Source organism: Erithacus rubecula (genome assembly GCF_903797595.1).
Source record: "Erithacus rubecula genome assembly, chromosome: Z".
Taxonomy (NCBI): domain Eukaryota; kingdom Metazoa; phylum Chordata; class Aves; order Passeriformes; family Muscicapidae; genus Erithacus; species Erithacus rubecula.
In genome coordinates, this window is record NC_136661.1 from 7284235 (window position 1) to 7310272 (window position 26038).

General features: G+C 38.7%; 2 long non-coding RNA genes across 5 annotated transcripts; both read left to right on the top strand.

The window, feature by feature from the left end:
• The first annotated feature begins 233 nt into the window (after positions 1 to 233).
• On the top strand, positions 234 to 4589 carry LOC306814216. The gene is made up of 2 exons (XR_013777118.1): positions 234 to 1871; positions 3902 to 4589. It is a non-coding gene; the product is annotated as an uncharacterized lncRNA (long non-coding RNA).
• A 470-nt stretch (positions 4590 to 5059) lies between these two features.
• On the top strand, positions 5060 to 25572 carry LOC306814207. 4 transcript variants are annotated; one of them, XR_013777108.1, is made up of 4 exons: positions 17829 to 19182; positions 21360 to 21422; positions 22103 to 22267; positions 23291 to 25572. It is a non-coding gene; the product is annotated as an uncharacterized lncRNA (long non-coding RNA). The 4 variants fall into 4 exon arrangements; XR_013777107.1 differs by lacking the exons at positions 17829 to 19182; positions 21360 to 21422 and adding an exon at positions 5060 to 5136; XR_013777109.1 differs by lacking the exon at positions 21360 to 21422 and having other exon boundaries at positions 17834 to 19182; positions 23291 to 25571.
• Positions 25573 to 26038: the final 466 nt, after the last annotated feature.

Below are 26038 nucleotides of genomic sequence, written 5' to 3' on the forward strand. Positions count from 1 at the left end.
TGTGCACCACAGCCCAGAAAGCCAAATGTGTCCTAGACTGTATGCAAAGTAGTGTGGCCAGCAGGCAGAACCCCTCCCGCTCTGCTCTGCTCTGCTGAGGCCCCACCTGCAGTGCTGCACCAGCTCTGGGGCCCCAGTACAGGAAGGACATGGAACTGCTGAAGGGAGTCCAGAGGAGGCACCAAGATGATCAGAGGGATGGACCAGCTCTCCTGTTAGAGAGGGCTGAGAGAATTGGGTTTGTTCAGGCTGGAGAAGAGAAGGCTTTGAAGTGACCTCGTTGCATCCTTGTATCTGAAGAGTTGCAAGAAAGGTGTAGAGAGACATTTTAGAAGGGCAGGTAGTAACAGGATAAGGGGTAATGGTTTCCAACTGAAAGACAGGAGGTTTAGGTTAAATAGTGAGGCATTAGAACAGGTTGCCCACAGTAGCTGTCAATTTTCCATCCCTGGAAGCGTTTAAGGCAGGTTTGGATGGGACTCTAAGCTACCTGGTCTAGTGAAAGGTGGTGCTGCCCACAGAAGGTGTAGGAACTAGATAAGTTTTAAGGCTTATTTTAACCCAGGCAATTCTATAATTCTGTGATATGAGCCAACCTGTTGCATTTTGGCAAAGTAATGCTGCTTCAGGCTATGTTTTTGACATGCACATTATTCACAAGAAATGTGATAGGTAAAGGCGACTTTTAATCCAACAAAACAGGTGATTCCAGAAAAAAATCATCCAGTCATAAACAGATCATACAAGGGATTAATAATTGTGAAAAAAATTTAAGTTCACATAGTCTAGCTTAGCCAGGAACATTTCTGTGTTAAGAAGATACGTGTTCTTTTTAGAAATCCTAGTGAGTTGTTCAGCCTTTTTACATGTTTCCTACTTTATTGCAAATAAATTCTGCTTCTTTGCTTGCAAGAGTTTTGTGTTCATTGTTGCAACAACTTTGCCTGCTGTCTGTCTGAAAACTAGAGGCTGTTTGGCCTTTGCCATCTTGTTTAGTGACCCTTATATGTTAAACTTAACAACAGCTAGGAAGGATTGTTTTAATATGTGATGTTTTAATCTAGCTGTATAATGTACTTGAGTTAACTTGCAATCGTGCTTGACAGCTCTGGGTAGAATAGTGGTGATGATACTTACTGTCCAGTTTGTCTTGTGTAGTAATGGTAAATTAACTGAGGCAGCCAGGAGATAGCCTCTGGTGAAGAAAGTTCTCAGAATAGCTGTAACTAAATACCATCCTCACGACTTGGACATGCATCCTTATACTTTCAGAAACTTAGGTATAAATGCAGAAAAGTCTGTCAGTAGATGAAGTTGTGAGGCTTGGCACAGATTATTCTCACCAGGTTTGCTATGAAAAATTACTAAACTCTTCAAGGTTCTACTAGGGTCATAGTGCCCCTCTCATTGCAGCCCTGACAGAAATTTTGGTAGTTTGAAATAAAATATTTTAATAGGACACTACTGCTTGGGTAGATTTCCTCTCCTAGAAATCATAAAACATGTTCCTGGAATTGGTCTACTAGATTATTAAATGTTTGTGGAGATAAAACTACCAGGTCTAAGTTTAATGGTGCTGTTTCAGTTTAACCTGTGATAGATGAGGTGTGGGCATGGCATTGCTTCTTAAGCCAAAACCATGCAGTGGTTTTTGCTCTGAGGGTTTGTGAATGTCTAGGGATATGGAGACCATCACTGCCAACTTCACAAAGTCACCCTGCACTTTCCATGAAGAGAAAATATAGCCTGCTGAAGAGATTTTACATCATGAGACACTCCATTGTCCTGGCTGGCAGAAGGTGGAATGGCCTGTGTGTCTAACAGTGTAATGTCTAACTGCTGCACTCTTTAGTGCACAGATGGAGTATAATGTATGTATGAGACTCTTACCACAATCAAAACATTGTGTTCTGGTCCACCTAATTGTTTTTTTAAATTATTATTTTAGGATTTTTAAAAGCCTTTATCAGTCTGAAAGTCTTTAACTGCCTCAAATGTAGATGTATCTAGCCTCATGGTGTATGATTATTTTCCTAAAATAGTGAATAATAACAATCATCTTTTAATGAAAAACTGTTTGTAGGGTTATAATCTTTATTTTTAATGTTTTTTGTAACTGAAGGAGCAAAATTGTATACTACTTTTGAACAGTGTAAAAATAACTCACTTTGAATAGAAGATACTCAAATGAGTTAGAAGCCTGTTACACAGAACCTATCAAAGGTTTTCAAATATTTCTGTTATCAAATATCATGAAACAGGAATTGTTTTCCTCCTTTCACTTCCTCTAGAGTATATAAAACATATGCAGTTAACCAGCCATTCTGAATTTCCAAAAATTTACAACCTACTGAAGATACCTGGGATACTTTTCTGCAAAATTAATGAGGACTTTTTGTGCTATAAAATTTGTATAGAATGACTTGCTCAGAGCAATAACAAAACAGAGCAAAACAACTGTCAGATTAATCCCTGCAGCAGAGAGTGGGAATCTGACAAAAATTGTCAACCCTTGTTACATACCTAGTTGTAGAGGTGTTATAAAGTGTCTTAAATGACATAAAAGAACTTGAAGAGTATTAATATTAGACAATGAGGAGAAAGATGAAACTACATCTTGCCATACTAGTATCTGGAAGAAGGTAGGTAAGTTTGAGATATCAAAGTTTTTCAGGATAAAAGATGAAAGTATCAAGGAAAATGAACCATCATGAAACTCTGGATTTGTACTGGAAAGGTGTTTGTCTGATAGGGTTTTAACTCTAGTGCACTTGCTAATTTCAGTAAATGTAAAGGGATGCATTTAAATGGGTCATCTCTGATTAGAAGCTATGGAAAGCAAAGTGATTCCACTCCAGGGAAGCCAATGAGCTAGATAAACATACAGTCCTTAGTTACAAAGGCTTGATATTAATATTCTGGGTGATGAAACTAGGTTGATATGTTATTATTATATTGTCCATAAGGCTTATAATTTTGTCAACTGTATTATTTATTGGCCTGTTGTACTTACTTCCTTTTTAGTGGGGTAAATTTTCTCGGTGTGTCAGGGGTACAATCCTCTGTCTCACTATTGCCTTCATGCATTCTCATGTGTAGTAACCATAACATTAAGGACAGTGGCTGTGCACCTTTTGCCCCTGACTGCCTTTTCACCAGGCCCAGTATTGTGAGCAAATTATCAAGAAAAGCAGGCTGTCAGTTTGGTATGTCCCCATTTAAGTGTATGTTGATATTTAGTTTCATGAGTGTATGTGTTAATATGTACAGACTGGTAAGCAGCACAAATGCATAATTATATTAAGCTTTCTCAGGAGTCTTTCAAAAAATGCTGAGAACCTGCATTCTGCTGATGAACTACTGAACCTCTGCTAAGACTGTATGCATTAAGGATAGTTAAGAAAGAAAACAAATTTGTGAGTGGGTTGATACAAGCAGACTGAGAAGAGTAATAAGACAACCATTCCCCAGTGACCAGATAGAGTGACATTTAAAAGTAAACTGGAAGCCAGTACTGGAGTGCTGTGTAAGAAAACCCCAGGGACACGGGAACAAATATAATCAGTTACAAAAAATAAGCTAATATAGCCCTAGATGTAAGGAATATAGAAACAAAATAATGCCCAAGCTAGCAACAATTTAGTTGGAATTGCTGTTGTGTAAGGGCTGAAACAGGTATGAAACACAGAGAAATCTCTACAAAGTATTCATTATTCTGCATCACCGTAAAAGGAGCTAATTTTTTTTGTCATTAGAAATTTATTTTGAGCATTATTGTTAATTAATTAATTGGAATTTATTATCATAAATTGTCTTGTTTGTGGAAGAGGTCATAATGGTTCTTGCAACAGGAAAATTGTTTTGAAGAAATGATGAGAGTTATATATCTCCCCTCTTTCAGCAATTCTTCCCCCATCACTCCCATTATACCCAGCTGTTGCCCTGCCTGTTCAGGAGGACTTGCAAGAGATTCAGCTTGCTATTCCTGCCATGGTGTAGGACAACCAGGAGAAGAAAAAACCTTGGTTAATCCTATTTGCTTCTGCTGCTGTCTTGTATCCCTGCAATTCTTTCCTCAGAAGCCAAGGTTATGCAAGTACAAAGTAAAACTGACTTTTCTGGTTGTATAGGTTGCTGAAACAACAGATTATTGCTGTCTTATCCCAAATAAAGCAGGTAGTCTGCTCTTCTGAGTTGCTTCCTACTTTTCCTGGGTCAAAAGCTATACTTTTTTCACTTGTGAGACTCTGAACAGGCTGCATTTAAGAATCTAGGAAAGAGCTATGTTCAGTCTAAATAGAGATTGCATAGGCATGTCTGCTTCTGAAGCCACTGCACATAGAGAGGACCTTCCAGAACAACCCCTGAGAGCAAAGGTGTGGCACAAATCCTTGCACAGGGCAGATCCAAACTGGGACGTTAACTCTAAATGCACTACCGGCATGCTAAATTCAGAAACCATCCCAAAAGTTAAATAGAAGTTGTCCACTTAGAAACTCCTTGGCTAGTTGTACAGACTTCTAGCTAGTCATGATGCCTGGGAAATTGAACTGCAAAACCTATGTTCGTCACAGCATAGAATTTTTAAATAAAGGAGCTGGACTATATGTCTGTCTTTCCAGCCCAGTTATTAAAGCTTGTGGTGTTGAAGAACAACGCAAATACACTGGAGGCTGTGGGTTTCACTGCTGCATAGTCAGCATCCACAAAGAATAACATTGTTAGGACATGAAACTGTATTACTGTGGCAAGTCTAGAGATAAGGCTCCATTATCAGCATCGCTGATGCTGATCAGCATCATTGCTATTCCTTGCTTCCAATACATCACCCATTAAGCACGCAAAATTTTGGCTGCTTTCAAGAGTAAAGGATCCCCCCAAAAATACTGCTCATTTTATGTACTCATTCTCTTTCCTTTACCTAGCTCCTGTGGGTTAGAGTGGGTGGCTTTTTTGATTTGTTTTGTGGGCATTTTGTCCCTATTTTTGTTTATTTGGTTTTTTGGTAAATCTGCCTTTAAATATACATGAAACTTGATTACTTGTGTCTTTGTTCCTACTGGAATGCACACTCTGCCTAGAAGAAAAATGTCTTTTTTCTAACATGAGGGAGGAGCTGATGAAGCATAAGAGAAGGTAAGAATAAGAGAAAGGTCGTAGTGGGAATAAGAAAAAAAAACAAGTTAAAACTAATTTATGGGAGAAAATTCAGGCCAAGGAATATGAAATGGAGCTTCCTGGCAGTCAGTGGGAAGCATGTTTAACTGAGCCAGTTCTTTTGCCTCCTCATGGCTGTTGCAGGTTTTTCTGGTAGCTGGCACATAACTTCAAAACTAACTTCTGTGCTTTGTTTCATCTGATAGGCATACTTGGAACACTCTGTATAAGCAACTTCACACAGAAGCAATTATGATTGTTGTTGGTTAGAGGATGATCTTAGGGATAAAGAAGACTTAGTTGGGTTGTAAACAAGTAACATTTTTATCATGCTACCATGGCTCATGCACGCTATTATTGTTATGGCAAAGGACTGTTATACCACTTTAAGAAAGGAGCACGTTAATGCTGCTATAATTGTGGAGAGGCTGGATTGAGGGTTAAGGCAATCCACATTCAGACATCTCAAATTTCAGTCATTATGAAAGTGTTTTTTTCCAGGCATAGCTTATTGGTTTCAAGGATTACATTGTTGTGTAATTTTACTCAAGAAACAGCCTGGCTATTAGTAGACACTGATGAGTACAGAATTTGTTGTTAAAAGGACTGAGATTGTGATAGTTACCACAAGCCGTGCAACAGACCATACAATCTGACATCTGTTTAGGAATGGAGGTCTGCAGTTATATTGAAGTTTTTATTTAATGGCCAGGCTTTGCCAGAGGCCCTCTGGAATATCAAAGCCCTGATTTCAAGAATTGGCAAGGATGTTAGTGCAGATGGGACTTGAAATGTCATAGATGAAACCTTTCTTACTTTGTTTCTGAAATTTTTAACTCAGATAACAGCAAGTTGCTGCCAAGACATTATGGAACTATGCTACACATAGCTACTGTATTTTCTTGTCCTGACAAATACTGCCTTCAGTGTTTTTTTTGTACCTTGGCATTAAATTGCTTTGGAAGCTAAACTGAGTAGACTGTATTGATACTTCTGTTCAGATCCCTTACACTCACCTTTTATACACTTCTGGCATATGAAGCCATGTTAACATGTGAAGGTAGAATTTCTAGCTAAGCATGCCATGGTGGTCCATTTTCTCCCCAAGTGTTTCCTTTTCCATGCCTGCAATTACGCTGTGGAGAATAATATTCTTGTCCTGAAAATGTGATTTGGCCAAACACCTAAATTCTTTCAAGTTAGATAATCCCTGCTTCGAAAGCACAAAGACAGCATACAATTTCCCTGAAAGAAAGAATAAATTAGTGGCAGATACATGAACAGCACATAGAGGTCAACTGTTTATCCAATGATCTAGGTGGCTGAAATGTTGAATCTGTGTTGATAGAGTGGACTTCCTCTTTCAGCTCAATAATTTGCATTAATTACTTGAGGGGAAGAAGAGTGATATTTTGAAGGCATTCTGTAAAACAGCCATGGACAAGAATCTTAATTGGTAGGTTTAAATACTTGTAGTTTTAAATTTAGGTTCTCGTTAGTAAAAATTCTTTAGAAAACTAGCTGTCCAAGAATAGATGGTCACTAGAATATCTACTATAAAATCACATTTATTTTCATTTAGAAAATAAATAGTGACTTATCTTACCCTTTTAATGATTTGCTGAGTAACTTCACGAGGTGGAAGTGTTTGTAGGAGGATATAGTTCGATTTCAAATACAAGCAGGGCTTTGTAAACATATTTAAATCTCTGTGCACATGGCAGCTTTTTTTGCTGCTAGAACCTATACTAGGTGGGTTTTATATTACAAATCTCATGCACCAGTAACATGATTTTGTAATAAATATCTTTACAGGTTTGCTAAAAGACTTTGCAGGTTGTTTTTTTTCTAATACTGTAGAAGTTCTACTATCCATCCAGTCGCAGATTTTTGCATTACGAAGTTACTTTCATGCTATCTTTGGTGCTATCTGAAAAAGCACATTACAAATGTTCTGCAGTATTGGGCCTTGCTGGTTTGCCTTGTAGCTGCATGCTGGCTGAGTATCTGGGACTGTTCAGTTCCAAAAGAGCCATTTTGTAGTTGTGGGTTTGGGGTTTTTTTGCAATATGATTCACAATCCACTTTCTTCGAGATCCACCACCCACAACTACTTTTTGGCCAAATTTAAGACTGGGAAGAGGGGACCCAGTAGTGGCTGAGTCACTTCTGTTGAGTGCCAACAAGTTGCTCGTTTGCTGATTAGCCACCTGCTTTTGATCTGGATTATATCCAGACCTGCTCCAGCTGGCCAGAGAATGGGAATGTCAGCTGTAGTCAAGGATACCTGCAAAGCACAGACAGCTGCAGCAAAGCATCTTTGAAGAGAACACAGGGAAAGGCAAATTAAAGAGAAGACAAGGGAAAAATAGAGGCAAGGAGCCAATTTCTGATCTCAGCATCACTGATGTCACCAATACAAATTTGATCCACAGAGTGCTGAGGAAATGAGAATAGAAACAGGTCAGAGGGAAAGGTGACAGACTAGCACAGGTGACAACAAGGGGAAAATTAATTGTATCTCAACTGTAATCTTAATGGCTACTCTGCTTTAACTCTTGAAGTGTCTCTTACTCATCCAACAGCATAAAATTAATAAAATCTTTCCAACAGTCTGCTTGCCTTTCGTAGCAGCTCCAGACAGCAATTTTTACTGGTGGTGCACTCAGCTGCAAGTGCATTTGAAAAGCAACATGCTTTTCAGATCTAATGAAGAGGAAGAGGTTTAAATCACCTCTTGTTTCAAGTGAAATCCTATAGAAGCAAACATCCTTAGACTTAAGATCTTCTTTCTTGTAGTGTTCTACACATTTCAAAGATTGCTTAATTTGCTGGTGAATATCAACAAGCTTCAGCTATGCTTAAGAACATGTATTTGTAAAAAATGGCACCTCACAAAACTCTCTTCCTGAAATACTTTCCTTTGAAAATGGTCATGAAACTCTATTGGTGAGTCAAAAAAGATGAAAATAAGTGTTAACTAAAAAATCGTTATAGCAAACTTATTTTACTAGACTATTTGTTCTGAGATTAGTTTTTCTGCTTCTAAAATAAGGAATAGAAAATATGCATGAAAAACTCCTTACCTCATTTCAAGTATTCTTTAATCTAAGAAAGTTGTGTTTAATCAATTATTTGTTTACAGCAGTCCATTCTAAATTCTTCCCTTTTTTGAACATTTGTCCCTGAAAATTTGTTGGGGTTTTTTTTTGCTGGTTTTGGTTTGTGGTTTTTTTTTTTTTTTATTAACTGGCAATCATAAAACTAAGGCAAATGGCCAATTTCATGTGTCTAGGTACCACAAGAGTTATTGTGATTCAGTATGATAATGTACACTGCAGGTACTGCCTTTCAGTAAAGAGAAATAAAGCTTTGGAATTCTTTGTCTGCTTGAATAGCAGTATGATTTTTGGAAGTGTTTGAGAAGTCCCACAGAACTGGGGGAAAGGAAGCAATGTCTCATATTCCTTTTGCAGGTACTTCGAGGTCTGATCTAGCAATAAGGTATTCTATATTGGTTTTCTGATTGTTGCATTAGAAAATACAGGGAGTTTTTTTTTTTTTTTGCTGAATTTTTTTGTAAGTGTGAACTTCTAAGAGATCATCTTTGACTTGAGGCTGACAAACTTTGTCAAGTCTGAAGAAATCACCTCTCACAAGGAAGAATAAAAGCAAAGAAAATTCTCCTTCCAGTTAGTTACAGTCTTAGACATAACAAAGACAGAAACTTTATATTAAAACACAGACGTACTCCTGCCCCGAGAAACAGAACTGTCATCTGAGGTCAGCAGTTTACATTAATAAGATATTTGAAATTCTCAGTTCCACATATTTCTGTTGCTGTTTGATTTCTTTCATTGTATATTACCCTAGCCACCCGAATTTGCAAGTGGAAGCAGTCTTACAGCCTTAGACAAGCCCCTGTTGAACTGCTGCTCACACAAGAATGTCCTTGTATTTCAGCAGCATTGCCTTCAGAATTTAGCACTCGTCATGTTTACAGATTTCCAGCTTGAAGCCTAAATAGAGCAGGTGTGTGACTAGCTAATTAATACAGCCAGCTGAGCTTTTAAAAAATTAACTTAGGTATAAAATATATTACAGACAGATCCCAGTTTTTAATACTGCTGGATGAGGTAATTCCTCTTAATTTGGAAAAAGCTTTAGTAAAAATGCATGTCTATTAAGGGAGTATGCATATGTATCTATTAAGGGCTGATTGTGTGATACTCTGTAATGAAAGTCAAATCATGTAATTCAGAAATATTTATGTTTAAGATTAAAAAATATCTGTAGGTTTTGCAACTCTGTTCCAAAGTGAACAAGAAGAAGAAATTTCAGAATGTGAGGTATCTTGCTCTAGTAAGTTTATAAAATGCCTTAATGCTATTATTTTGGAAAAATAAATATAATTGCTCTCAGATTTTTATTCTTGTACTTGCATTTCATGTAGAAATTAATTTTGTTTCCCTTAGCAGCAGCTGAAGCTGAGTTATGCCCCATATCTTCCTAGTAAAACTTGTCTAAGTACAACCATTAGGGGCAGAAATTTGCATTAAGCTGCTAGTATAAACTTCAGTATAGTATAAATGCAGCCAGTCTACTTCTTACCATGGCAACTTCTTTATTGGTAAATGATCTCCCTACAGTGATCCTCTTTGGAAGAGCCATGTGCACTTTATTTAATGCTTGCTAGGAAATATGAGCGAAACTCAGGATGTGATTGTAAAGGTTTCTTCTCTTAAAGCTTGATTGGCTTTTCTTTACATGTATTAAACAAAAAGTCTGCTCCTGCAAAGATAGCCTTCTGCATTTGGCTGGGAGAGGGAGTCATGAGATGATCGTATGCAGCACACCTCCATGCTTCCCTCTCAACAGTTCTTCTCCTATCTGGCAGTGCTAGATTGGAGGTGAACCCTGCACTGATTCCACTTCAGCCAATAATCATCTTTCAGAAAACAATCATCTGAATTTCATTTCAGAAAATAATCATCTTTCGAAGTTGAGGCTGCAATAAATTTCCAACATTTGTTAACACAAAGCATGCTTGTGAAGATGTGTACTGATGACACAGCACTGTAATTCTGAAAAGGTCTCATTTCAGGCAAGTGCTTTGAAAAAGACCCTTCAGCCACTTAGTGACATCCCTCTTATCTGCTGCTCATTGAGAAGACCCTCCCCCCTCCAATGCATGAATTGCAGCCAGAAATAATGAGGGCATGTCAGGAACTCTTAGGAAATGAGATGACACTTTGATATGACCATGACTAGGGTCTATGACTGACATAATAGTGGTGGGGTCACTCTAATCTCTTTCAGAGTGATTTATCACATATTACAGAATACATGCAGAAATGTTCCTTGAATCATATGTAATAAAAAGATCCTGAAATTCGTAATAAAAATGTTTCTCTGAATTCTGCAGTGCAGAATGGTATCAGATGAATGTGATGCATATATATATTAGGAATGCATAAAAAAATATGTTTTTCTCTAAGGATAAAAGTGTATTTGTCCTTCTAGAAAAAATTAATTTAGCACTATCTGAATTTTTTTTTCTGCTGGAAATGCCTACTGTTTCCTGAAAGAATAGTCTAGTTTTTCACAGGATTTTCCTTTTGCTTGTTGCTTGTGCAGTCTCACAATTTCTCGAAGAATGAGAATAAATAAATTGGCACTTCAGCGTCTTCTAGCTTATAGAAGTGACAGAGAAGACAAGATCCTCTTTCTAAGCAAGAACATTTCATTTTTTAGCTTACAGGCCACAAACAATGCATGTGAAATTGCTTGGGAAAGTTCTCATGATTTCTTGGGAAAGTTATGGAAAAGGTGCTTCATTCTCATTCTTTCTTAAATCAGGTTAAGAAGCAATCTCTATGTAGCTTGAATCACAGCACAGTACTCTTTAAGTTACCTGGATTCTTTACAATCTAATGTAACATGATTTAGGAATTTTTATCGGTCTTGATATGATGTCAGTAGCAATATTAACACAAATAATAAATTTTAAATGTTTTATATTCTATCCTGCATGTTCTAATTATTTGATTCTTTCATGGTTTTGCAATCCAATCACTAAGTCATTCCTGCAACTTCCTGTACTTCTGAGATTCCTAGATAATATACCCCAAAAATTGAGAAGAGTTAGAGGTTAAAAGAAGTGCCAGAATCTGTCAGTTTTAATCTTCATCATGGTTTGAAGTAAGAAAAAGAGCAAGGCATGCTTTAAATGCAAGCTGAAACTCAAAGATGTATCTAAAATGTAGGAAGTGCTTGTATAGCTTTTTGAGCCCTCCAGGAACTAGATTTGTATAATAAATATTTATAGCTTAGCTATGAGTTCTTTTGTATTCTGGATTCTTCACCTTACAACATGTTTGGTTGCAAGCAGAAGTTATTCCTTCAGAATTTTGGTGATCCAGTCTACTCTGAGTGTCATTGAAGTGGTGGAAAGTGGTGTATTGCTGCTTTACCACAATGACTTGCAAGTAGCTCTTTATTGTAAATACCTATACTGCTTCACAGCTATTACAAGTGGTTTACCCATAACAGGTTTCTTTTGTCCAGAAACTGTAATTCCATTGCTTTTTTCAAAAGATGGATTTCCACTCCTGTAAAAATATAGCCTGTAAAAGGCTGTGTTGTGGTACGTGTTTCTCAAAGCTTTATAGAAAGCTTTTAGAATAAAGATGTTTTCAGAGAAAAACATTTTTTCCACTTCCAGGATACTCACTCAGCCATGCCAGTTTGCAGCCTCCCTTCCATGATTTCCTACACACTGGGATGAAGATCTCTTGTGCTCTAAGAGAGCTCTGATCAGCCCCTCTATTAAGGAAAAATACCTAGGGGACCTCATTCACCAATTTTTCCCAACAGCTGGAATTTCACTCTTGCAAAGTTCAGGGTCTTGATTTTGCTCCTTGGCAGGTCAAACTCCTTGAGATCACAAACACAGCCAGGGTGATTGATACAGCCGAGGCTGCCTCCCATCTTAACTCATTTGATGTGCTCATCCACTGCATTGATGAGTACCAGGTCTAGTGATGTCTCATCTCTGGCTAGTTTGTCTGATACCTTTGCCAGGAAGTTGTCCCCTACATTCTCCAGGAGTCCCCTGTTTTTTTTGCTGTGTTGATTTCCCAGCAGATGACCAGGTGGTTGAAGCCCTCCATCAAGATGAGAGCTTATGACCATGATGCTTCCTGTATCTGAAGCAAAATGCGTTGTTGACAGGCTCTCTCTGATCAGGCAACCTATGGCAGACCCCTGTCACCAGGTCTCCTTTGTGAGTCCTGTCCTTGATTTTCACCCACAGGGTCTCAGTCTGTTTATGGCTGTTTATCAGAGGCAGCTCTTCACAATCTGACCTTTCCTTAACTTTGAGCGTAACACCTCCACCCCTCCTTCCCACCCTGTCTCTTCTGAAAACTTGTGGCTCTCAGCTGCTTTGCTCCAGTCATGTAGCTCATGTTTCTGTGATAGCAGTTAGGTCATAGTTTTCTAATTGCACCATAGTTTCTGACTCCTCTGGCTTGTTATGTGCTCTGCATGAATTGGTGTAGAGACACTACAGCTGGGCTATCCACCTCTTCATCTTCTGGGAAGAGCCCTCTAATTCTTTTGGGTTGATTTGCAGGTATTTTGCTGCTATTCCCTACAGTGCTGTTGTTCCATGTTCCTTTCTGATAAGCCAGTGGAGCATCCTCTTTTTCTGCTAAATGTAGTTTAAAGCTCTTATACTATGTCTTGCCAGCTTGTTCTCCAGGGTAAGTGTCTGAATGCTTCAGTACCAAGGCTTGCTTAAGCACAGCACAGAGATATAGAATTGTTTATTAAATATATTTTTAATTCTGCAGAACCCTAAAGGCCAGAGCATGAAAAACCATCTGGAAATAAAAAAGAAAGGAAGGAATATTGTGCTGAGTCTAATAAGGCCCTTTTTTTTTTTAAATTTTTTTTTTTTTTTTGTGAGAAAGCTGTTGAATGCATGATCATGTGCTCAACAACAATGCTTAAATAAGCAAGTAAGCCCAGCTTCTTAATAATGATAATCAAGGTCAACATTTTTTAAAGTGCAAACTACTAATTACAGAAATATGGGGCTTGATCTTACAATCTTTCCCACAGGGAGAGTTTTCTTGGCTCCGCTAACATGCTCACCAGAGTAAATATTGGAATCATAGAATCACAGAATCACAAATCACTAGGTTAAAAGAGATCTCCAAGATCATCAAGTCCAACCCATGCCCTAACATCTCAACTAAACAATGGCACCAAGTGCCACATCCAGTCTTTTTTAAACACATCGAGGGATGGTGACTGTACCACCTCACCAGCATTCCAATACTTTATTATTCTTTCCATGAAAAACTTCTCCATACAGCCAGTTCCTAACCCAGCACAGAGTGCTCCTGTCTAAGCCATGGGCTGCAGCTTTTCCAGGAGTGTGCTGTGGGAGACAGTGTCAAAGGCCTTGCTGAAGTCCAGGTACACAATATCCACAGCCTTTCCTGCATCCCCCACGAGGGTCACCTGGTCATTAAAGGAGACCAGGTTGGTCAAACATGACCTACCCCTCCTAAACCCTTGCTGGCTGGCTCTGATCCCCTGGCCATCCTGTAAGGGCTGTGTGATGGCTCTCAGTATCAACTGTTCCATTTCCTTACCTGGTACTGGGGTCAGGCTGACTGGCCTGTAATTACCAGGATCCTCCTTCCTATCCTTTTAGTGAATGCGTGTCACATTGGCCAGCTTCCACTTATCTGTAACCTCCCCAGTGAACCAGAACTGTTGGTAAATGATGGAGAATGGCTTCACAAACTCATCTGCCAGCTCCCTCATCATCCTGGGATGGATCCCATCTGGTCCCAAAGGTTTATGAATATCTAAGCATCTCAGCAGTTCTGTGACTGCCTCCTCCCAGATAACAGGAGGATTACCATTACCTGGATAATCATTCTTCTCCCTGGCACCATCTACCAGCCCAGGAGGACAGCTGTCTTGAGAACAAGTCATCTTCCCACTAAAGACTGAGGCAAAGAAGACGTTAAGCATGTTTTGTGTGATTAAGAATGGTTTATGTTAGGAGGGACCTTAAGGATCCTTTTGTTCCAGACTCATTGCCTTGGGCAGGGACGGCTTCCACTAGACCAGGTTGGTTGGAGCTCCATCCAACCTGGCCTTGAACACTTCCAAGCATGGGGCATCTACAGCTTCTCTGGGCAATGTGTTTCTGTGCCTCAACAAGAAGAAATTTATTTCTAATTTTCTACCTAAATCTACTCTCTTTTAGTTTGAAGCCATTCCCCATTGTCCTGCCAGTAGAAGCTCTTGTAAGAAGTCCCTCTCTAGCTTTCTTCTAGACCTGCCTTGCACACTGGAAGACTGCTTTAATGTTTCCCCAGAGGCTTCTCTTCTCCAGGCTAAGTCCAGCTCTCTCACCATGTTCTCATAGGAGCAGTGTTCCATCCCTTGGCCTTCCTCTGGACCTGCTTCAACAGGTCCATGTTCTTCTTACATTGGAGCTCCAGTTACATTATTTATAATGTTTCCAAAAGTGATTCATTCATAGGTGCAGACAAAAAATATCTCATTTTACCTTCTTCAGTCATGAGGCAGATACTGGGCTTAAAAGCACAGTTCCTTTAAAAGCTCTTGGAGCAGATTCAAAACTGACCAAAACTCAGGTGTTGATTATTTAAGGTTTCCCTCCTGCAGAGTGAATTAAATTGAGCTGGCAAACTGAGTAAATGAAAACAGGCAGACTTTCATCTTATTTCCATTGTTTATGACAGATTGGGTGGTGCCTGGAGGAAGGTGCATGTATAAACAAGCTCTAAGGTAAAATATTGGCAAGTCTGCAAGTGCTGAAAATTGAGCATACATCATGCTGAAATGATGCTTCCTCAACAGAGAAAAATAATCTTTGCAGATGTTTGTCTCAGAGATGTTTTACAAGATGTCTAAGTTTTTTGGAAGAAGTGAAACAGATTCCATACTTGTTAAACTTTCTCTAAATATTAAACTGTACCCACTGAAAATGAAATTAAATGTGCTAACTAGTAATTCCCTACTCTCAATAGAGAAAATAAGTTCATTAATTTTGGTTCATTGAAATGTGTTAAGTAAATTTAGATGAAACTCCGCCATTTTTCCTTCCCTACGAGTTCTCCACCACTGCTGTAACAATGTTTTCCACAGTCCTTAGATTTACAAGAGGTTATTTTTCTTGTAATGCTGAAAAATGACAATTTGCTTCTGCTATGGAGTGTCATAATTTGATTTGTGCTTACTGCTGTCTCTTCATTCACCGGATATTACTAGAAGAGTTGACTCCCTTTTCTTTATTCTCTTCTGTTGGGTGTTTGTACACCCTGAGACTTCTTTAGGTAGAACAGTTCTAGCTCTCTCAGCCTCTCTTTCTGTAAAAGGTGCTCCAGTCCCTTCACTATGTTTGTGGTCTGTCATCAGACTCACACCAGGATGTTCACTGTGGCCAGACCTGGACCTAGCAGTGCTGAGCAGTGAGACAGGATCTCATCACTTGACTTACTGGCAGTGCTCTTCCTAAAACAACCCAGGGTACCACAGGCCTTTTTTTTCCTCAGGGGCACACATCTGGCTCGTGGTAGCTTGTTGTATAGTCAGACCTCTGGCCCATTTTGTGACAAGCTGTTCTGCAGCTGTTAAGCCCCTGTGTGTAGCCCCACTGTGTGGTGACCTCGTGTATGTCTGGTTTGTGTGTGCCTCAAGTGTTTAGCACCTGAGTTTTCATTGTAAGGTACTCTAGGTAGGTATCCATGTCTAGGCTGAAGCTGGCTTGACAGGTCTGAGGACTGCTTTTCTGGTCATGCCTGAGCCTGCTCAGAGGATCTTTCGTGAATTATTCTGTGCCTGCAGCTCCAAAAGGATCTGGTGCTGTGACTTGTGTTTTTAGCATGCACTTGAATGGGTACTGCCACTAATGAACCATCTCACAAGAGAGCAGCTGTGGTCATTTTCATTCTGAAATACAGCTGGCAGTCCAGCCAACTCTTTCTTCTTTCTTCTTTCTTCTTTCTTCTTTCTTCTTTCTTCTTTCTTCTTTCTTCTTTCTTCTTTCTTCTTTCTTCTTTCTTCTTTCTTCTTTCTTCTTTCTTCTTTCTTCTTTCTTCCTTCTTTCTTTCTTTTTTTTTCTCTCTTTTTTTCTGTTCTTGTTTCTTTTTATTGCAACAGGACTTGCTCAGCAAACAAGGAACCAAGTTTTTTGGTCTTTTACAATTCAGGAAGTTCAAAGTCACAGTTTCCAGAGAACCCAAGTTCGAGCTAACTGATTTTCTTTTTGAGCCAGTGCATACATGCTGCTGATCAGCCCTGGCATGATAGTACTTTTAAGAGCTCAGTTAGGCTGGATGCTGTTTGTAGGCCTGCAGGAACAAGCTGTCTTCCCAGAGGTGTTCTGATACCATGGCAACTGTCACTTTACAAGCAGACAGATAGCAACCCAAGCCCTGAGCCATCCCATTGCCCAGAGCTCCTGAGGCTTTAGTTCTAGCAAACATTAGAGGTTGCACTAAGCCTGATGTGATCAACTGCACTCCAGTGAGTTCACAGGCATTTGTCCCACTGTTACCCTCACTAAAATTCCTATTTCAATGACAGTGAAATAATTCCCATCATGTAGAAATTACTTAGAAGCTTTTGGATAGCACATAACCACACAAGTTAAACTTACTTGTTAGCTATGATCAGTGAACTGAAGACAGTATGGCAATCTAATTTTACATGTTTTATTAAGATGTAGAAGTTGGGCATGGCTACCTACAGGTCAATTCCTATAGAGAACTTCCATTAGAAACACGAAATACTGTCCAGGGAAGCAGGACCAGGCTATATTAGAAAAATTAATTTCAAGCAATTTACATCTGTCCATTGCAAAAGCACTTTGTCTTGCAGCCACTACAAAGAGAGAGATAGAGAGGCATTTGTCTTTGTTCTGAAAATGTAACATAACAGTGACAAGCAAGGGTGATACCAAAGGCCAGACTGAAAGGACTCATGGGCTTGCCAGATAGGTCAGATTTAGGATTGTCTGTCAGTTACTGATCTGAAGCCTTTGCACTAGGTCTGACTAGGATGAAGGTCATTTTCACCATAATAACTTCTGTGGTGCTCCTGTGATAACAGACCAACATTTGAGATACTGCTGAACAGCATTTGTGCAGCATGAAAGCTTTGTTTCTCACTCTTACCCCAGTGAATAGATTAGAGTGTGTGAGAAGCAGCAGACACAACTAGGCATATGACCCAAACTGACCAAAGAGATTTTCCATGCCCTAGAGTGTCATGCTCAGGAATAAAAGAGAGGGAAAAATGGAGCTAGGTAGGTTAGTTATCTATTGCTTGTGGGCTGATGGGGTATCAGGCTAGAATGGGAGCTGGTTAGTGATTGTCCTTGTATCATGAGCTCTGTTTTTTTTTCTCTGTATCTTCTTTCACTTTTTAATTGTTGAACTTTGACCCATGAATTTTCTCCTTTTATCCTTCCTCATAAAACTGTCTTTGGTGGTAGGGAAGGGAGCAAGTGTCTGTGTGGTGAATAAGTGCCTGCAACAGTTTTACCTAACTCATACAAATAAGAGTTTTCGGGACAGTTCTCTAGGTGTGTGTTTAAAACCCATGAATTCATGGAATTGAAGCTTTTTGTAGGACAGTTTTGTGCTCTAAAGTCCATGGAAACAGGGATCATTGAACAGGCAGAGAAATTCCTTGCATTTTCTGGAGACTACCCTGTGAAGTGAGGCAGGGCCTCTGAACCATTTCAGTCCTTGCCTTGTTCTCTTTGTCTTTCCTAGTCAATGGTGTTGTCTGATGAGACAGCCTTTGAAGAGCAGCTACTATGAGGCTTCTATCAAGAGACATGAAGACTGCTAATAGTACTTTGCTTGTTTGTTTCAAACCATTGTGTTCTTTCCAGCCTGAAAGTTTTACTGCTCATTTGTGCATTTCATGTTTCAAGGAAGGCTGGCATTCTCCTAAGAGAAAGCTGGAAATGTGAGGAAAACTGCAAAATCATGATCTTGGATACAAATAGTTTAAATATTTGCCTGGTTTAGCTGCAGGAAAAGTAATTCTCAGAGGGGGGTTCCATGCCCATAAAAAGCTGGTTAAGGAAGTAGAAAATGTATTTATATGTTCACTCCCCATTGATCCTCTATTAAGAAGCTGCTCTAGTGTGTTTTGCTTGCAGTGCAGGGATATTCTAGTATATCTCTGCTTTGCATTATCTGAATGCAGGGTCAAGTCCTATACTTTCTAAGGATTGAATATAGGGAGCACAGACACAAAGATAAATGTTATACAGGGCCTGGCTGGGATGAATTTAATTTTCTTCCATATGCTGCTCTGCTTTGGATTTGTGACTAAAGCAGTAGTGATGGCACAGTGTAGTGGCATGGCTTGTATGGCACTGGGGCTTTCTCTTTTCCCAGCTCTGCCTCAGCAGCAAGAGGGCTGGGGGAGCATGAGATATTGGGAGAGGGTGTAACCAGGACAGTTGACCCATGTTGACCAAAAGGATATCCCATGCCAGAATATAATATGTGGGGAGGGTTTGGGTTTTTATGAATGTAGACATTGCTTTGAGACTAACCATGTATCAGTGTACTTGTGGGAGGTAAGTGGCTTCTTCACATCACTTGCTTTTGTTTTATTCTTGTTTATTGTTGTTTTCTGTCTTCTTCCTTATTCCCATTTTAAACTGTTTTTATCTCAACCCCTGAATTTTCTTGCTTTTGTTCTTCCTATTCTCTCCTTGTCTGACAGTGGGGGAGTGATAAAGTGGTTGTGTGGGGCTGACATGCTGACCAACGTTAACCCACAGCACATTCTAAAATAATAGTCATCTGCAGCACCTGCCAGGCAGAGCTCACAGAAGACCTGATTTTCACTCATATGCATGAAGTTTCTAATGGCTTAAATGTTTGTTGTATAAGGCCCCAAAATAGAAAAGAGGCATTGAGGCTTCTGAGAGGGAGAATGGCACAGGTGAGTCCTATAATTTTAAATAAAATAATTTTTTGATAATTGGCATAACTATGTATCTTTACAACTGCTTTTATACAAGTGCTTCCTGATCCAGTTTGCATGTAGCCATCAATCTGTTTACCCTAGAAAAGTCTCATTTGAAAGCTTGTCTATTGAGTTGTGACTGGTATCTCCATAATGACATATTTTAACAAGTTGTGGCAGGATGCCCCCCTGCCCTAGGAGGGCATATCTGTTACCCCTCAGCTGATGCAGTAGCTCAGGGCATCTTCCCCCTCACAGGCATTTGCTAATTGCTGAAATAACTCAGTCAGGACAGCTTGTCTTGTAACAAGTTATTTCAGCACCATGGAGGTGACATTTCCAGCTGACAATAAATATCTTGTCTTGAGAGCAAAACTGTAGGAAGATAAGTTTGAATTTCTGACTGACTGACACTTCACTTTTCAAACTATAAAAGCTACATCAACCATACTTTCAAAAAGACATCTTCTGCACATTCTCTGGTAATGTGTGGGGATCTCTCAGAGTTTGAGATGCCTGTCTTGAGCTACTCTCTCGAGGGTTGAATGAAAGTTCTCTGTGTACCCCATCACCAATTTAGTGGTAAGTTATATTGACTTCTAATTGATACCATTTCTTTGCTAGGTGATATACAGGTACTTTCATGTCATGCACTGTTTTATGTAATCTATTACTAGTTCTTTTGTTTTATCCTGTGTATTAAGTAACTCTGGTCAAGGCCTTTTGTTTGTTAATCTCCTGTCTATTTAATAATTAACCCATTTAGAATAGACCTGATCTGCCATTCTTGAAAACTTGTGAGCCAGAGCGATTTAGGTGCAAGCTAAGCAGAGCTGCTGTGAAAAATCTGAGCCTAAGGCTGGGCTTGTTCAAAGCTCTCACTCAATCCATAGAACAAGTGTATGAAGAAGGACTTGCATCTGAAAAGGCACCAAGACATTTACATTGTTAAAAGCTTTCAATTTTTTTTTTTACCTCCTAGACAAAAGAACTGTATATCAATAACAATACAAAAAATAGCTCGGCTTTAAAGAAAATACTTTCTTTAAAACTTAGTAGAAAACTTGAATGCTGAACTTGAGCAAATCATGTAATTTATCTGTTTATTTCCAGTTCTGTGGAGAAGACAATGACATCTGCGTTGCAATACTGCCTTAGTATAGCACTGTATAATAAGCATTTCTAAGTAATTGCTAGCATTAATGTTATACATTACCTTGGGTGCACTATCCCAGAAAATACAAAAATGTGAATATTTCCCACTTGGGAAAGCTGTACATCACCTTAATATTTTTCTACTTGATTTAATGTGCTCTAGCCAATATTCTGTCAAGCTGACATTTGAATGCATATAACACTGGCATGTGTATATATATTTATGTGTACGTAAAATAAGCATTTTGATACTACTGAGAAGAGATAGAATATGAGTAGTTTGTCAAAGACTACACAAAGTGAGCATGGAAATATCTTCTTGGAGCAACAAACAACAAATCTTTTAATATGAGTGATTACCTTCATATGGTGAATTAGAGTTACCTGGACACCTATCAGACAATGTTAAACATAACCTTGGGATAGTTACATGACATGAAAATGAATTATAGCATAAACAAGTGATTCTGCATGAGTTTGTGATTGGATTCAAGATCACAATATGCAAAAGCAATCAGAACCAAGCTGAATGTTGTTCAGGAGTTCCTGCTCTGGTTTTTAATCACAGGTTCAGAATTGAATATCATTCCAAACTTGTGGTAAAGTTAGAGTTTTCTGTCTCGATTTATGTAAATGAAATATGATCCACGGCCTCTAGCCTGAAAGATGCATCTCTTTCTATCCCTTTTTGTGTCAGCTGAGAATGACTGGCGAACTTAGGTTCAATCTACTCCAGTATCTACAAGATATGGAGATGTTAGCAAGATCTTTTCAGCTTAGGTCTTGTTTCCCTGTCACAGTGGCAGGTACATCTATAAAATCACATCTTTCTGTTTACTTGCTTACACTTCTTGTCCACGTCTACTCAGCTGACATATGCTTTTACCCATCACTCTTGATAAAACAGCTTGAGCTAGAAATCAATGCTGACAGGAAAACTCATAAGAGCAGCTTCAAATCCACTCTGTTGAGAGCAAATCCATTTTCTTTTAATGAAGGCACACCTGCTTATAGAAGTGATGAATGTGGCAATGTGACAAGACATAAGCATGTGTTTAACTGTAAGTATATCCTTAAATTTCCAAGCACTCTCAGGCTTAAAGTGTGTGTTCATTTGAGCTGAGGGTTCTATTGCTGATCCTAATAACTGTGAAGAAAGCTGCTAAACTGATGATGCAATAGGAATTGAGATGGCAATAACTATGTATATGCCATCTTCAAAAATAAATACTTTCCCCCTTTCTGTGCTTGTAAATGTCATGACAAAACACATGTCTTTCCAAGCTATTTGTTTGTTTGTTTGTTTGTTTAATGTTGGGATTAATGAAACAGATATGGATAATAGCAGTATTTTCCATGGGTTTGGGGTATTTCAGCAGGTGTTTATGGACAAGGTTGGCCTGATGACTGCCTTTTTAAGAGCATAAGGGAGTCTAATGAGGAAATTTGAATCACTAGGAAAGAGGATCAATGTCTGTCAGATTTCTTCAGGGCTTCCAAGCAATGTTGTTTACTTTTGACTATTGCACCAGTATGAAGAAAGTGCTTCCTTCTCCCTGCAGAGGTAGCACCACTGAAAGAACAAGATATGTTCTCATATTTGCTTCAGGTGTAATTGAAGAGTAGCTGGTTTCAGGCAGTGAGGGCTGTGACTGAACAGCATGTAGCATCATGTAGTTTGAGCTAAATTACATCCCATACTATGCATTAAGCATAGACTTCATTGTGCTTTTTTGCCCAGGCATGTTCAGCAACTGCACTTCTTTAGTAAGGCAGTTCAAGGATGCTGTATTAGACTGACTTCCACAATACTGGAAGGAAAAAATGTGAGCCTGCATCATGAATTAACTTAGGTGATCTGTTTCCTTTACATGTTCCAGAGGGGCTGGACATGTTCATACCAAGGGTAAGTCCACATAGAGCTGTACAAAGCTGTAGTCTTTCAGAAAATGGTGTGAGTGTTTTGCAGTCTTGGGGTTTTTTCAGGTAGCCCAACAGTATTTTTCCTGAAAAGAGCATGTTTGCTGTGAGCCAGCCCTGCTCATGTTTGCAGTCCATCTCCTTCCAGGGTGGGTAAAGCCCATTCTCTCTGTCTGCACATTCTTCTCCCATCTTTTGCATTTGAATGTTGCCTGGCCACTGTCTTGTGGTTTTCGTTTTAATCACTCTTTTTTCTTCCTTAGTTGTGAAATGTTGAGAGGATTGGAAGTCACTGTGTGCATGATAAGATACTTTCTATTTGGTATTGCAGTAATATAAATGTTTTCTTAGGGTATCTTTTCTATTACATATTACGCAGAGTTGATTCATGGTTACAGTGCACTCCTTGCATTTCAGAATGTCATGTGCTGGATCAAATGTTATTCAGATGATGTGCCAAATACCTTTGCCACACTTTCTGATGCATTTATACCCCTGCCAGGTGACATATTCTCTTGAACTAAGTCTGAAATGGTACATTTTCTATCAGCACACTTATGCTTGTGAATGCATTGTACATCTGCTTTGAGTATTCCAGCAGTTCATGAAGAAAGAACTGGATTCACTTCATCATATTCAGAATGAGGAAAGAAAATTCATGCATGCTGAATTCTTTAGTTTTAGTGGTGCATAATAAACGGTTTGGGTTTTTGTGAGTTATCCCAACATACAAGTTACAGTACAGATAACAAATGAAAGTTTAAATTGTCTGAAGATAATAAGTGAGGTAGCACTGCATCCATAAACAAAGAACAATTATACTTACACCAAACATCAGGATGAATTAATTTTCCCCCATTTGGGGAATCTATTAACAACTTTTTTATTTCCTTCCTGGCTTAATTTTCTGCAACCTGTATTTGCTCTGCAATCATTATATTTTAGTTTCTTTCTACTATTGTGTCTATGGCCTTACTTATCCATCATTTTATTTGCCCCCCCATTTCAGATGTCAGATGTAAGCTGGGATGTTTATCTTAGCTATTGGAATTTGGAAGAGTCACTCAGAATGCTGTGGCAATATTCTTCAAGAGGTGGACAGAGGCCTTCAGTCTGAATCAACTGTTCCCTTCATTCTCCCCTTCATCAACAGTTGTTACAGTAATTTAGAAAAAGACATGTATTACACACACAGACACACACACTCCTCAACAAAGAACACTTTACCACAATATACCAGTCAGATAAATTGTAATAAACCCATGGCAGCTCCGGTTAGAGAAGATGAGTTACTACACTTAACTACACAATAGCATACATCTACAAAGATTTTGTCTTAGCCATAGAGGTATCACAGAACTGTTGGAATTTATCTGGATTCAGCCTATAAAGGACAATACAGATGGCAATTTTAAGTCCTGTAGGCTATCATTGAGCTGAGCACCATATAACAGAAGGAAAATAAAGTATTTCATTACTGAAATGCATAGTTATGAATGTCATTATTTTTTTGCAGGCTGAAGCAAGCATTCAGTTTACAAGTTGTATATTATATCAATACAGGTTATATCAATACAACTTATGCTTGTATGGATTGAAGGCTCTAATTCAAAAGGAGAGAGCCTGTGTAGGACTGGCCTACCTTGCAATTAAGGGGAGACTTCACTGGCTGTTAATTAAATGCTACAAGTTTTATTATAAAAGAAAATGAAAACCCAGGTGATAACTGCTCCAATTTTTTGCAGGGCAAGCTGATCCATGAAATCTAGTCCCATTCACAAAGGACTAGATTAATATCAACTGTACAATGTGATCTTAGTTGCCAAAATTTATGAAGCCTATTAATGCCTACTCTGGTCAAAGGAAAAATAGCATACACCATTGAAAAAAAAAAAGTACATAGAAATAGTGTGACTAACATATAATAATTTTATCAGACATGGTAACAATACTCAATGCATGCTCTGAGATTACCACAGGCACTAAGGGTTGGACATAAGCTTGCCTAAAAGGAGGGAAACAGAAAAAAAACATTTGACACACAACTAAACCATGAAAGTAGAGCTGGAGGGCCTGGCTAGAATGCTTCTTAAGAATAAGGTATCCCAGATGAACACTGCAGCCATAAATAAGCTAACAACATTTGGAAGATTCAGGAAGAGTAGACAGGAAAATAAAATGTATAATGATGACATTTTCATGGTCTCACATTTTATGGACCTCCAACACTACTTCCTTGATTTATATGTTGAGTTTTTTAAATACAAAAGTATGGGATCTGGTGGAAAAAATAAAGGTGGTATTAGAATGCAGCTCCTTCTGTGTCACAGAGGAGGAAGTATTAATCAGAACTACACAATAACTGCAAACAGCTGAGAATACCCATAAATATGGTTGAGACACAGAGCTTTCTGTGCAATCTGAGGGGCATATTGAAATGAGAAAATGGAGAAATAATTGCCAAACTGATGATGACCATCAATGTTCATCATGCTTTGCATAGCATTGAGTATGCTGAGTACCCTTCCCTATGCCAGCTACCTGGGCAAGCTATTGAGATTTTGCTAATGTTGCAGGTAAATGAGAGTCAGATGGCAAAAATCTTTGGGGTAAAACTTCTTTTCTATCACTGTAAACAGTGTCATTTACACTCACATTGACAGACAAGGACTTAATTAATAAAGAACATTTTACCAATGCACACCTTAGTAATTATTTACTTATTGCAGGAACCACATGTGGATGATAGTTAGATGTTAATCAGAGAATTATAGGATATGGTGAGTTGGAAGGGACCCACAATGGTGAAAGTGTTTTGAAAACTTCTACAAAGGATGTTTGTGTAGAGTATCCCTGAGAGTCCACGCCATTTTAGTAAGAGTGTGGCAGAGGGGAAAAATAACCTTCAGCCTAAGAATTAAAAATAAGAAGGCATGGAAGTTCCTATCATGAAATGAGCAAGAAAATGATATCTCGAGTCCTTTGGGTTTTTTTAATTACTGTCAAATTTTCTTCAGGACCAATTTTAACATGGCTTGAATGAGACATTTTGAGATGCTGGCACTGAATTTCTCCCCACAGACAGATGTATGAAGTGAACTGTTAGATTTTTGGTTCTCCAGAGTACAGCTCACTTTCAAATGAAGAAGTGGGATCATTCTCTGTTTTCCCGTGGTTCATGTTGATAACTGTGGCAGCTGCACAGTTCAAAGAGAGTTCCTGAAAGTACCATACTTCAGGGCTGCTAATGTGTTTGCTTGGCTTCTTAGGTATAGAAGGCTTTTTTTTATAGAAGTGTTCTAAGAGATTTGTTAGCAGTGACTCCACCAAGAGCTTGTGACAACATAGAAAGTGACACTGCAAAATACCCTTAATGATCAATTTCTACTCTTTTTAAAAATTAACTTGGATTTCTATAAAATGATCACAGTTCTGCAATTAATTTGCATTTAAATGATTTCCATTCAATATGTTTTTAAACATAGTTTTGGCTTTGTGGGGCTCAAAATAAGAGAACCCAAAAACCACATATCTTTTTGCAGAATATGTTAATATACTTATTTTATCAACCTGTTTTTCAGAATATACTTATGTCATCCAAGTGATTTAGTTCAAAGGTAAGGTCTAGTCTGTCTAGGAACTTGCTAAGATGGGTAAGCTTGACTCTGCTCAGCTTAGAATAGTTCTTATTGGTTTTCTTAACTTGATTTATGTCTTGGTTTGAAAGACAGGTGTCTGCTATGAAAGGCATGAGCCT